Genomic DNA, 12,060 nt, shown 5'->3' with positions numbered 1-12,060 from the left:
AGCAGAACTGTTAAGCATTCCTTTGATTTTAAATACACATTTATTTATACACGTATATTTTCTCGACATCAGGAACATAGAAGTGTGTACCAGAGACTAAGCATACACTTAAGCGCTTTACACAGTGTTGGTATCCATTGAAAATACCAATCCTAAAGAAAAATGTGTACAGACCCATTATAGAAAGATCACCAAGATTAAAGAACAAAAAGCAAGATATAAATAAAGGTTAAAAAGAAGAAGCACATATTCAGAAAGAGGAATAAATTAAGAGGAAGAGGAAAAGCAAGGAAGAAGAACTCTGCTTTAGCAAATTATTCCACCCAGGACACCCACCCACATATTCTTGAATGTAATTGAGCTATTATTTATATGCTCATATGACTAATTTTCCCCCTTTCTAATGTATTTATAACCCAGACACAAAATTAAGCCAAATTTTTTGTTTATCTTGGAAAAAAATTTGCCCTTTGCTAGTGAAGTTTTCCAGTACAAGGGTAAAAAGAAGATCTTAATCTCTCTGATTTTATTTCCCAGGCCTTAGAAAGGAAATTCAGGTCAGACTCAATGCAGTAGAAAGACTCCTTCTAGTATCAGTCTTCTTTTAATGTCCTGAGCACAGAGCAGTTACGGAGTAAGCAAATGCCTACACAATGGCTGGTTCAAAATACAAAAAATGCTTTCATTCTTCCCTCCTTTTTTTATTTATAGAGCTAGGTGTGCCTTTTGGTAGTTCTTTGTTTTTCTTTTAACATCACTGAATTTAAGGACCCTGGGGAGAAATCAGGGAAATGCTGGGGAACATTCTTTTGACCATAATTTTACTTGCATACTTTGTGTAAAACTAAAAAAAGTTGCATTTTCGTGGCTGGATATTTTTTCATGAAAGGCTGAAGCACTCAGTCATGCTCAAAATTGGGTATCATGTCCCTCTTTCACCCCTGAATTTGAGAACATAATTTTGAATTTGCATGGGAGGCATCAGCGAGGGAAATAGGGCAGAACTTCTATATTAGGTTTATTTGGGTCTTCTTGTCAGTGTTATAACAACCCTCTGTGAGACATTTTAGTTATTCAGTGGTGCCTTCTCTGACTGACTAGTCCCTGACCACCATTCTGTTTTTAGTAATTTTTTGACAGGATCCCTATGAAGGCACCCCTTTTCCTGTCAAGGTAATAATTCTATTGCCTTCAAGGATTCCTTGGGCATCTTAGGGGTAGGGATAAGTGCAGTTACATGGGAGCATTTTCTTCCAGACAAAGTGTAGCTAAGTTGGCAAAGAGCTCTGACAAGTATCTTTTACATAACCAGGGAGGAAAACTTGTATTTTCTTACCAAGCTTGGACCAGATGCTTGGACATCTTTGTGTAGGTATGACTAAGTCTCTATGACCTTCTCTCCAAACTTATCCTAGCTTGCTGCTGAATCCTGTTTTCCATTTCTCCTTTCATTTCTCTTTTGGCAAAGTTTGCAGAACTCGGCATCCTTCCTCCTACCAACACCCCTGTACTCCCTGTCCCATGACTGCAGAGTACTCGGGTGAATCTGTGCTGCTCCGCAAGGCTGCCCTGCCTCCACCCGGATAGCGACCAGCCTGCATCAGCTGCTTCTCTAAGGATCCTACAACTTTTTTTTTTTTTTTGCCTATTCTATTGGATTTCATTTAACCCCACCATGCGGTCTAATAGCCCCCACAGATGGGGAGAAAAAGGTACTGTATCAAGATAACAAAACTGCTCCATAAGTTGATCAGCATACATGGACCTAGCTGTGCAATTGTCCTCTCAACTGCAGTGCATGTCCATTTAAAGAAATAGTAGAAATCTCCTGTTTGGACTTTCCTCTGTGCCACAATAACATCTTGAGGATTTGGATCTGTATCCTGTAAAAATAATAATCTTTATTCCACATCCTGTTTTCTATAGTATTCATTGCTGATGTACACACAGTGCTGTTAAGCACTGACACAATTCTCTCTACAAAATTTTGCTGGGAGGATTCAATTTTAAATGCTTGCCTACTGCTAGTCAGAAAAAAAACCCCCAAAATATATATCTTACATAGATGTATTTCAATTCTGTATTTTATTTTTCTAGAGATGGGACAAAGAACATTAAATCCTTGAAGAATAACACTTTTTTCATTCAATTAAGTAGCATACTCTGTATTGGATGGCAGGAAGGACAGTCCACAGAATAAACATTGTATTGAATTCAAGTTTCCTACCATTTCACCAGACTAGACTTTCTTACATTACATAAATTAATGGTGAGTGGAAATAAACTTAACTGTTTGTGGAAGAAATGCTTGAAGATATGGAATGGGAATTTGATTAATAAATCCACAGAACTATATTAAAACCTGTTTGGCTGTAGGAGAAGAGGATTAGCTGTGAGCTCCCTACAGGTCAAGCTCGGAGAGTGATGCATTTGAGCTGAGTACAACTCCAACAATACTCTTCTTGAACACTTTCTTTTATATGATGCAAGTCCTTTTGAGACTTTCTATGCATTTTAACTTTGAAAGAATCAATAAAAGCAAGCAGCGAGGGGCCATCACATGAAAGCAGAGAGAGTTAAGATCCCTTACTCCAATCTCTTGGTTAATATATGTCACTGAATCAAGGATTGTTAGGGTTGGAAAGGACCTCTGGAGATTATTGAGTCCAAGCCCCCGGCCAAGGCACCACTGAAAGAAGTCTAGCCCCATGCTCTGGGCACCCACCTTGGAGATATTTACATGTACTGCTGAGATCCCCTCTCTGTCTTCTCTGGACTTAACAGGCCCAGCTCTTTCAGTCTCTCCTGATAAGAGAGATGCTCCAGGCCCCAAATCATCTTGGCAGCTCTCCACAGGACCCTCTCCAGTAGCTCCTTGTCTTTCTTGCACTGAGGAGCCCAGAACTGGGCACAGCACTCCAGATGTGCCTCACTGCAGTGGAGTAGAGGGGCACAATCACCTCCCCTGACCTGCTGGCCACACTGTGCCTGATGTCCCCAGGATCCCACTGGCTCTCCTGGCTGCAAGGGCACTGCTGGCTCATGGACAACTTGTTGTCCACCAGGACCCCCAGCTCCTTCTGCACAGAGCTGCCCTCCAGCAGGTCACCCCAGCCTGTGCTGGTGCCTGGGGCTGTTCCTCCCCAGTGCAGGACTCTACACTTGCCCCTGTTGAGCCCCATTAGGTTTCTCTCTGCCCAGCTCCCCAGCCCATGAAGGTCCCTCTGAGTGGCAGCAAAGCCTTCAGGTGTGCCAGCCGCTCCCCCCAGTTCAGGATCATCTGCAAACTGGCTTAGGGTTCATTCTATCCCTTCATCCAAGTTGTTGATAAACAAGCTGAGCAAGGATGAACTAAATTTCTTTTACATGCTTGGTGATGACCTCCAGAATGATCTGTTCCATCACCTTTCCAGGGAGAGAGGTGAGGCTGACTGACTGGTATCTTCCTAGGTCCTTCTTCTTGCCCTTTTGAAGATGGGAGTAACACTGGCTTTCCTCCAGTTATTAGGCATCTTTCCCAATCCATGATTTTTCAAAGATAATGGAGACTGGTTTAGCAATATCTGCTAGCTCCCACAGCAGACATGGGTGCATCCCATCAGGTCTGCAGATTTATGGGTGTTTAATCTGCCTAGTTGATCTCTAACCCAACCCTCTACAAACAAGTCTTCCATTCTCCAACCTTTTCCTCTTACCTCTGAGGTCTGGGATTCCTGAGGGTTGTTCTCAGCAGTAAACACTGAAGCAAAGAAGGCATTCAATAATTCAGCCTTCTCTGTGTCTTCCAACACCTGGACACCCATATGATCCAGCAGCAGCACCCACATTTTCTCTATCCTTCCTTTTGCAGTTGATATACTTAAGAAACCCTTCCTGTTGTCCTTGATATTCCTTGCCTGACTCAATTCCAAGCAGGCCTTGGCCTTCCTTGTCACATCCCTGTGTACTCTGAAGATGTACCTACAGTCCTTCCACATGGCCTGTCCCTTTCTCCACATCCTATAAATTTCTTTCTTCCATTTGAAATTTGCTGGGAGCTCCCTGCTCATCCATGCAGGTCTCCTGCCTCCTTTGCTTGATTTCTTGCTCATGGGGATTCACCATGAGCTTGGAGGAAGTGTTGCTTGAACATCGCCCAGTTCTCTTGGCCCCATTCTCCTCTAGATCTGTAGCTGATGTGATCCCTCCAAACAGGTTCTTGAAGAGGCCAAAGTTAAGCTCTCCAGAAATTTAGTCCTGATTGCTGCTTTGCTTCTTCCATGCAGGATCCTAAATTCCACCATGTCACTGAAGCCAAGGCTGTACCCAACCTCCACATCTTCAGCCAGTCAAAAGCAAGTGATCTTGACATGTGGGAGCACCTAAATCACGGATATAGCACTCAACACAGGGATTTCAGGGGCTGCTTTGGGGAAAATATTGTACAGCCTCAAGGAAAGGTGACTGCAAACTGACAGTAGCTATCTCAGAAAACATTTAGTGGATGCAAAACTTAGAAGGGAACAGCTTGGATCCAGAACCAAGTGTAACCACATATTTCTGTTAAGGATTGACACAGTGAAACACATCACAAGGAAATTCCTGTTAACAATATTTCTGTTGTCGTTACCTAAGCATTTTCATTGATTTTGTAACTTCAATTCCATGCCATCTCCTCCTGTAGAAGAAAACCTGCCAATACTACTGTCACCAGGTAGAGAGGTGTGAAGCATAGTAAAGCAGAGTAGCCAGGCATACAGCTCTTTAGTATATGGACGCTGACTAGAGACATAGCTGTGTCCCTGCTACCTCTGCTGAATTAACCACAGAGTACAAATCTCAGAATAAATCTTTCATAAATAAATGAAAGTCCAGTGTAAAACTCTGAGCAGCTGAAGCAACAAGAGTTAACGGAGAGGAGAAGATGACCCTGATCAATATTAGGGCTTCAGGCATGGTTGTGTGAAAAAGAATGATCCTTGCTCTTTAACAATGCTGAGACAAATTCACGAATGAAGGGGAGCGTAAACAAGTAAATACTGTATCATTCACTTGCAGTATTTATCAGCACCTTTCACATTTGTTGAAAAACAGTGAGGGAAAGAGAGAGGAAAGGGGCGGGGGGTGGCTAAGAAAGCTTTCCTAGTAAGTCAGTACCCTGAAGACTGAATGCTGAAGATAAGCGAGTCACTGCTGTGCAGTACAGGGATACCATGCATACTCACCCTCCCAACCTTGCGAAGCAGAGGCAGTGTCCTTCTTAGTCACAGAACAGCTACGTCAGAGTTCCTCAACTTCTTACCAAATCCCTTACCAGACATATTGTATTGGACAGCTGCTAACCCCAGATCTTCCTCTTCCCCCTCAGGAAGCATGGGGAAAACCTCATTTTCTTTAAAAGCATGAACAACATAACAGTAAACTCAGGAACCTGATCCTTTTCTTGTTTTCATTTTTCACAAATTTCAATTGACAGGCAGTGTTTCCAGGATCAGAGGGCATTTATCTTTGACTGAAAAATGCCCCAGAATAAAACTGGGGGTGAAAATGTCCTTTTACAGCATCACCAAGAATGCTCCCAGGGATATGCATAGACAGCCTTGGAGGTGGCCCAGTAGCCTGGCATTGTAACATCCCTATGGATGTGTAAGGTTCTGCTGACATGAGAAGAATGGACTGTCAGTCTTCTTTGCTGGACTTCCCATCACATCTCTGCTCAATTACTACACAGTGCATGTATGGTAATGTACACACACATGTACATCCATTTCCTGACAGCTCTGTACAGAGCTGCTAGTGGGTTGCTTCAGATATTTTGAGTAATTTCTGCTCTTTTGGTAAGTGGCAGAATCAGGTGGACAGGTTTTGAAGTCTTTACTTCTCCTGGAGAGATCAATCCTTGATTACAGCTCCCTAGAAGACCTCCTTTGTACATTTCCCACAGGAAGAAAAGAGGCTCTGAGCCTGGGGAATTTCTACAAAACTGTGGGTAGGCTTCATGTCTCCCTCTGACCATATGTTGAAAATGGCCCTTACACATTATCAGTTCCTGGGAGACTTGTTTGTCTCTTTCAGAGGCCCCACGGTGAGAAGATAAGCTGGTAAGAGCTAGAAGGAGAAGAAATTCTCAAAGAACAGATCTAGAGCTGTCTGAGAGGTGTAAAAGTAGCTAAAGTGCCAGTTGCTCTTTTTAACAGTGGCAGTGGTACCTGCCAACCCTGGGGAAACCACAGCCTCTGCAGATATTCCCTTCCCCTTCTGGTGTGGATAGGCATGGAGCAGCAAGCATCAGCAGGCAGACTGGGCAACCTATGGCTCTGGAAGAGACAGCAACTTGAAAGCAATATAGGCTAGGCAAAAATGGTATGCAAATGGAATGTGTGGGTGGAGGAGAGGAGTTACTCACTGTATCCCTGTCATGTTGCCCACCTTCCCAAATATATCTTGTCCCCTGTGCCTAGCATACAAATAAATGCTTAGCTCTTTCCAGTGCCTTCCTGACCTCTCTCTCCTTTGTGATCTCAATCCAACCCACTTTCATCTTCAGGCTATCTGTTTCTTTTCTGCAGAAGCTTTCCCAGGATGAGGCACATGGGGAAAAACAGAGAGGAGTAAAGAGTAAGATGTACAAATACCTGTCAAAGCACCTATGACAATCTCTTCCCACATGGAAATTAAACCTTTCTTTGCTTCCAGGGGAAAACAAGGCTTCAAGTCTCTGAGATCAGCAGCCTGCAGTACTACCCCATCTAAAACCTCAACACATACATGTAATCCATAAGAATGTACATATACATATTTATATATATTTGCATAATGACTTGTCTAAACTTCTTTTCCTGCTTAGCTTTTCCCTTGTTACAGCTGCTGCCTGACGGCCACTGTAAAGCAGCCCACCATGAGACTAACATGAGAAGGGAATTAAACAATGGAGAAAGGTAACTTTTGGACAAACTCCTGCTGCAGGGCCAGGATGGCTATTAGCGTGTGACAGCTCCTTGCGCAGGAGGGAACACAAGGTTTGGTGCTGAAGGAAGATGCTAGGCTGTTTTCAGCACTTGACTTCAGGAGTAACATTTCTGAAAGGATTTTCTTGGCCAAGGACACAGGCAGACTGAGAGAAAAACTTTTGACAGAGCTTAAAACTACCTTTTTTTCTAAGATACTGCCAGTTAAGATGGGTTTCGACTGGTATATTATTCCAATTTTTCCCCCTCCACTTTGTTATCTAGGTTCTTGTGGGCTCACACCCTCCTGAATCTTTCATGTCCAACAGTCATTAATAAGTTTTATTCTCAATATAGTATATTTAAGAAATGCAGAACAGAGATAGTGGGGTGGATAAAATAACTCACCTACACAGACCATGGGTAGTTCAGAAATTGTAAGCAGCTTTCTCAGTGCTCGTAAACATTAATTCATTAGCCTCTTTCTTGTCTCACTCTTCAAATGTAATTAAGAGGAGAAAAGAATTTTGCAGTCACCTCAGATCCAAGTGTGTCAAAACCAGGGATCACTGTATGAAGGTACAATGCTCTTATTTTCAAGAGCAAGTCCTAGGAAAGAGAAGAGAAGGGGAGAGAGCAGGGAACACTCTTGTTTGACAGACCTGTCTTTCCCATTTTTTTCACTCCGGGTGACTCCATCATTTCCTAAAGCCATCAACCAGGGTCTGAAAGTCTGAACCCTGCAGTGTTGAGGAGAGCAGAATAGCACATCTACAGTGCCTGAGGTAATTTCTGAATGAAATTTAGGCTTAACACTTGAGCAGGTTCTTTGGTTATCTCACTGTTAGACAGGGAGTCTTCCTATTTCTTCCTGGTCCTTGCTCCACTGTTTCAGGTCAACAGCTCTGCAGTGAGACCTTGGATCTCAAGACTGTCACAGGACTGCAGTCCTAGGGGGTAAAGAAAAGGATCTGCAAGTTCCTTATATGTGCCTTTTCACAATGTCATTCCCAGCCATGCTGCTGCTATGTGAGCAGCTCCTGCCTGGAAAACATTTCAGCACACTCTCAGGAAAAATGGACATATTTTTCTGATCCTACTCTCTATAATACACAATATCCATGCCATGTGGCCAACAAACGTAGCAGGTTCACCCAGGAGCAGTCTGGAATGTAGCCTGGTGTGCTGAGGGTAGCTGTGGAAACTTTCCCTCCTCACAGCTACAGTCCAGATGGTGACAGCAATGTATCTGTGATATAACCAAAATCTGAAGAGAAAATAAGGGATGTATTTCACAAAAAATATAGTTTAAAGGTGGGAAACCTTGACACAAGATTATGTGGCTTAGAAATGATCAGATATCACTTCTGAAGAAAAGCCTGTCTAGGCCTGTCATGCACAGCAACACTGCCTGTAGTACTGGAAATAACTGAGCATCATATGACTGGGGGCTGGGAAATCATCTTTTAGAATCCTTGCTACATTTGCTTTCTTCTGCAGGTGCTTAATCTAATCACTGTCAGAGAAGGATTACCAGCTGGTAAAATTCTAGCCTGGTCTAGACATTCTCACATATTCTAGCCAATAGTCCTATTTACATATTATTCACCTTTCAAATTAGAGCAATTCCAGTACACATAAACAAGGTTTATTTAATGTCTTGGTCCTTAGGTTTACCCTAAGGAGTTGGTTAAAATCAATTGTAAGTGTGTAAATTTTCTCTGCTCATTGGGCTTAGAAGAGGGCAGTAGGTGAGCCCTTTGATACTTTTTTCTTTTCTTTGTTGAAAACCTGAGATTTGCTAGAGGGTAGATACACAACAACTTTGATTTTTCTGTTCTAACAAGTTAAATACTTTTTGCTCAAATAGAAATTAAAAATTTTCAGTAATGACAGTGAAGATTTCAGTTTGAAAAATTGAAGAGTTCCGGATAAACTGTGAAGTAAATTTTTTGTATCTAAGGGTATACATCAACTGTATGCAGGTACAAAGTATGTTAAATGATACCATCTATTGCTAAACTGTTTATACTGAAGGCCAAGGTACACTGTCCTTGAATGTTCATTTGTTAACATGTTGAGCGAGTTAGATTTTAAGCTAAGGCTTTTTAATTAATCTTAACTGGTTTTCTCTCTCTTGGTCCTACAGTGCAATTCAGTGTACTGAGATTCCCTGTGAGAGCCACTCTGTCTTACAGTGTAGACACAGCCCAAGGATCTTTCTAGGTAAACAAGGATTTCAAGGATCTCAGATTTCAAGACAGTGATGAGACTGACAGAGGCTAATTGGCAGTTTAGTCTTCACACTTGGTGGGTTTTGGCTTAATGGTTTCTCAGCCCATGAAAAATTTTCTCATTTGTTCCATGCTGAAGGAATATTGCTCCTGAGGTAATGGCACTGTTTTTCTGGAAGACCAGTCATTACGTCCCAAAGGCTGTACATTTAGACTTCTCCTTAGTGCCAAGTAACAGGTGCTATCATGGGAGAGATGCCCTCTTCCCCTCTAATTCCAGCAGGCAGAGCTGCTGGGCCCCACAAATGTGTAGGGATAATATCCTGTACAGCAGCCTAGAAGCAGGCCACATGATAACCTGGGATTCGTAATCCAGCATATTTCTATTTCCTTAGGTTTCGCAGATTATTCTGTTTTTCTGGTTTCTTTGTCCCCTGTGCTAGAGAAGGAAGGTGCTCTGATGATGGATAAGATGTTGTGTCAGAAGAACAAAAGTCCTGAAGAACATGAATTTCTTCCAATCTGCAATTGCATTCTGGGGTTGTCCAAACAAAAAAATGACAGGACTTTCCCCTCTCTGTTTCTCTCCTGATTAGGCAAGGACAGCAGCCAGCCATGTTTACCATCAGAAGTCCTCATTAAAGGACCATGACTAGAGGTAGGCTGTAAACTTCAGGAAAGCACATCCATGCAAGCACGGCCAGGACTAGTTAATTGCACCAAACCAGAAGTGGCATGTATGACTGCTGTGTATGCTGCTGCAAAACATGTACTTCACTGTGTCACCTGCTTATGCAAGGCTTTCCAGAGAAATTGCAATTGCAAAAAGAAAAGGCAGCTGCCCTCTGACACAGAGAAGCAAATGTATGCTAGTGCCGGTTTAGCAGCTTCATATACTCGACTGCTCTGCTCTCTCCCATTTCACTTCTGGGCTCAAGCCCTCACTGAACATGTCATATATTTGATGCAGCTTCTGCACTTCTCTCTCAAAATAAGCTATTGAGAGCAGAGTTTGTTCTAAATTGTGTATACTGCACTGCACTGTACTGCACATACCTGAGAGTCCTTCAGCTTTGTCTCAGCAGACTTGCATGCTCAAACGCCTCTTGCTTCCCCACAAGTGTACTTACCTGACAGTATGGCATTGTCATGATGATCTGCAAAAAGGGCCTTCTTGGCACATAAAAAGGAATGGCTGTCCCAGAACAAATACAGTAGAAATAATGAAACAATTGCTTGAGAAGCCCTGAGGATAAGGTCTCAATATATGTTGTGAATGAAACTATTCCATGCAGAAAATACTGAATCTACACCAGCTAGGGACTGGTTTGGGGTTCATGTCTTATCCTTGTTTGTAAAGGCAGTATGAACAGAACCAGTTTAAAGCAGAAGAAGGGAAGTAGACAAAGCAACTTTTCCCCTGGACTGTCAATTTTCTGGTACACCTTTGTTCTGTTAATCCATTTTTGCTCCCTGAGAAGAGCATACTCCTCTGGCATTTATTTTTCTGTCATGAATTATCTCAGAGCAATGAAGCAGAGTAGAAGAATGCTGGTTTCAGCACTAAGAGAGAACTGAGTACCCTCTGGTACATGCACAAGATCTTCAGGGGACCCATATAGAAGAAACAAATGAGACAGAAGTTGGGAATCAGAAGGAAGAAAATTTGAGATGTTAGGCATGGTTTATATGGTTTATATATAAGGCTTAGAATAACCCTTACCCTACCCACTCCTTGATCATTCACTTTGTTCAGCTGAAGGGTTCATGGAATCAGATTAGTTCCTGTTCCAGATTACTTTTGTTGTTACAATTGAATTTATCACATATCTAGACCCCTTGGCAGTATTGGCATGAATCACAGTCCTCACGGCTAGCTAACAACAGGGAACATGGGCAATTTTTCTCTGATCTGTCATATTTTTCTTGCTTGGCTAACTTGTTTTGATGCCATTCCCTAAAGAACCAATGCTGGTAAATTAGAAATTCCTACCTATAGCAAAACTTTTCTTACCTAAATATTTGAAAATAACAAAATGCTGTGGTTTTATTGTTATTCTCCTTTCTGGGTCCAGCACAACTGATCTATCCAGTGGGGCGGGGGGTGCTGCAAACTGCTCATAACTGAAGTTATGAGCAGGCTTGTACTTTATTTCCTAGAGAATTTTGGAAGCAGTTCACACCAGAGGGCTAAGTTAGTGGACTGGAGAATTCTGCAAAATGCAGACAATGTATGAAGTGCCAACAGACTTAGCTATTCACTTTTCTCCGTCTTGTTTCTTATAATATCCAGCTGTTGAGGATGCTGAGTCAGAACGTAGTTCTTCTATATCCATGGCTGTCCCTTTTCCTAGAAGTAAGCTAGTCAATGTTGCACTGATGGGTTTGCATCTGCACTCTGTCACGGCTTATTCCCTATAAAGACATCTGGGGAGTGTAGGAAGGCTGGCACTGCACCAAGGCAATGTGAACAGAAGTGGTGATTTATTACTTTTCCATATAAGGGCAATCAGAGAATCTGGCAGATTGACACTGGTCTTTGGGGAAGGCGCAGAATTGGAGCAGGTAGTGGGAGGAAGCCTGCCCTGTTATCCAGTCACTCTTCTGAGATCCTGTGACAGGACTGCACTCATCCAATGTGAGCAGCTCAGCCCAAAACAGAGACCTCATGATATCCACAAGACTACTCTCCACACTCCTCTGAATGCAGAAGTCATTCCTCCCACAGAGAAATCCTCTTCTTTTTATTTGCCAGCCATGGATCTTGAAACCTACTTAGGTCTGAAAATGGGCCTCAGCCTTTGCAGCTAACAGGGCAGCTTCACAAATGGATGGTGTGGGTTAGAAGTGTTTGCAGAAGAGTTGCTATACTCTGCACTTCTCTCCAGTCCTCTCCCCAC

This window comes from Melozone crissalis, unplaced genomic scaffold, assembly GCF_028551555.1.
Source record: "Melozone crissalis strain CALT ecotype California unplaced genomic scaffold, PUWL_Pcris_2 ptg000005l_1, whole genome shotgun sequence".
Classification (NCBI taxonomy): domain Eukaryota; kingdom Metazoa; phylum Chordata; class Aves; order Passeriformes; family Passerellidae; genus Melozone; species Melozone crissalis.
Note: the sequence above shows the minus strand (reverse complement) of the source record.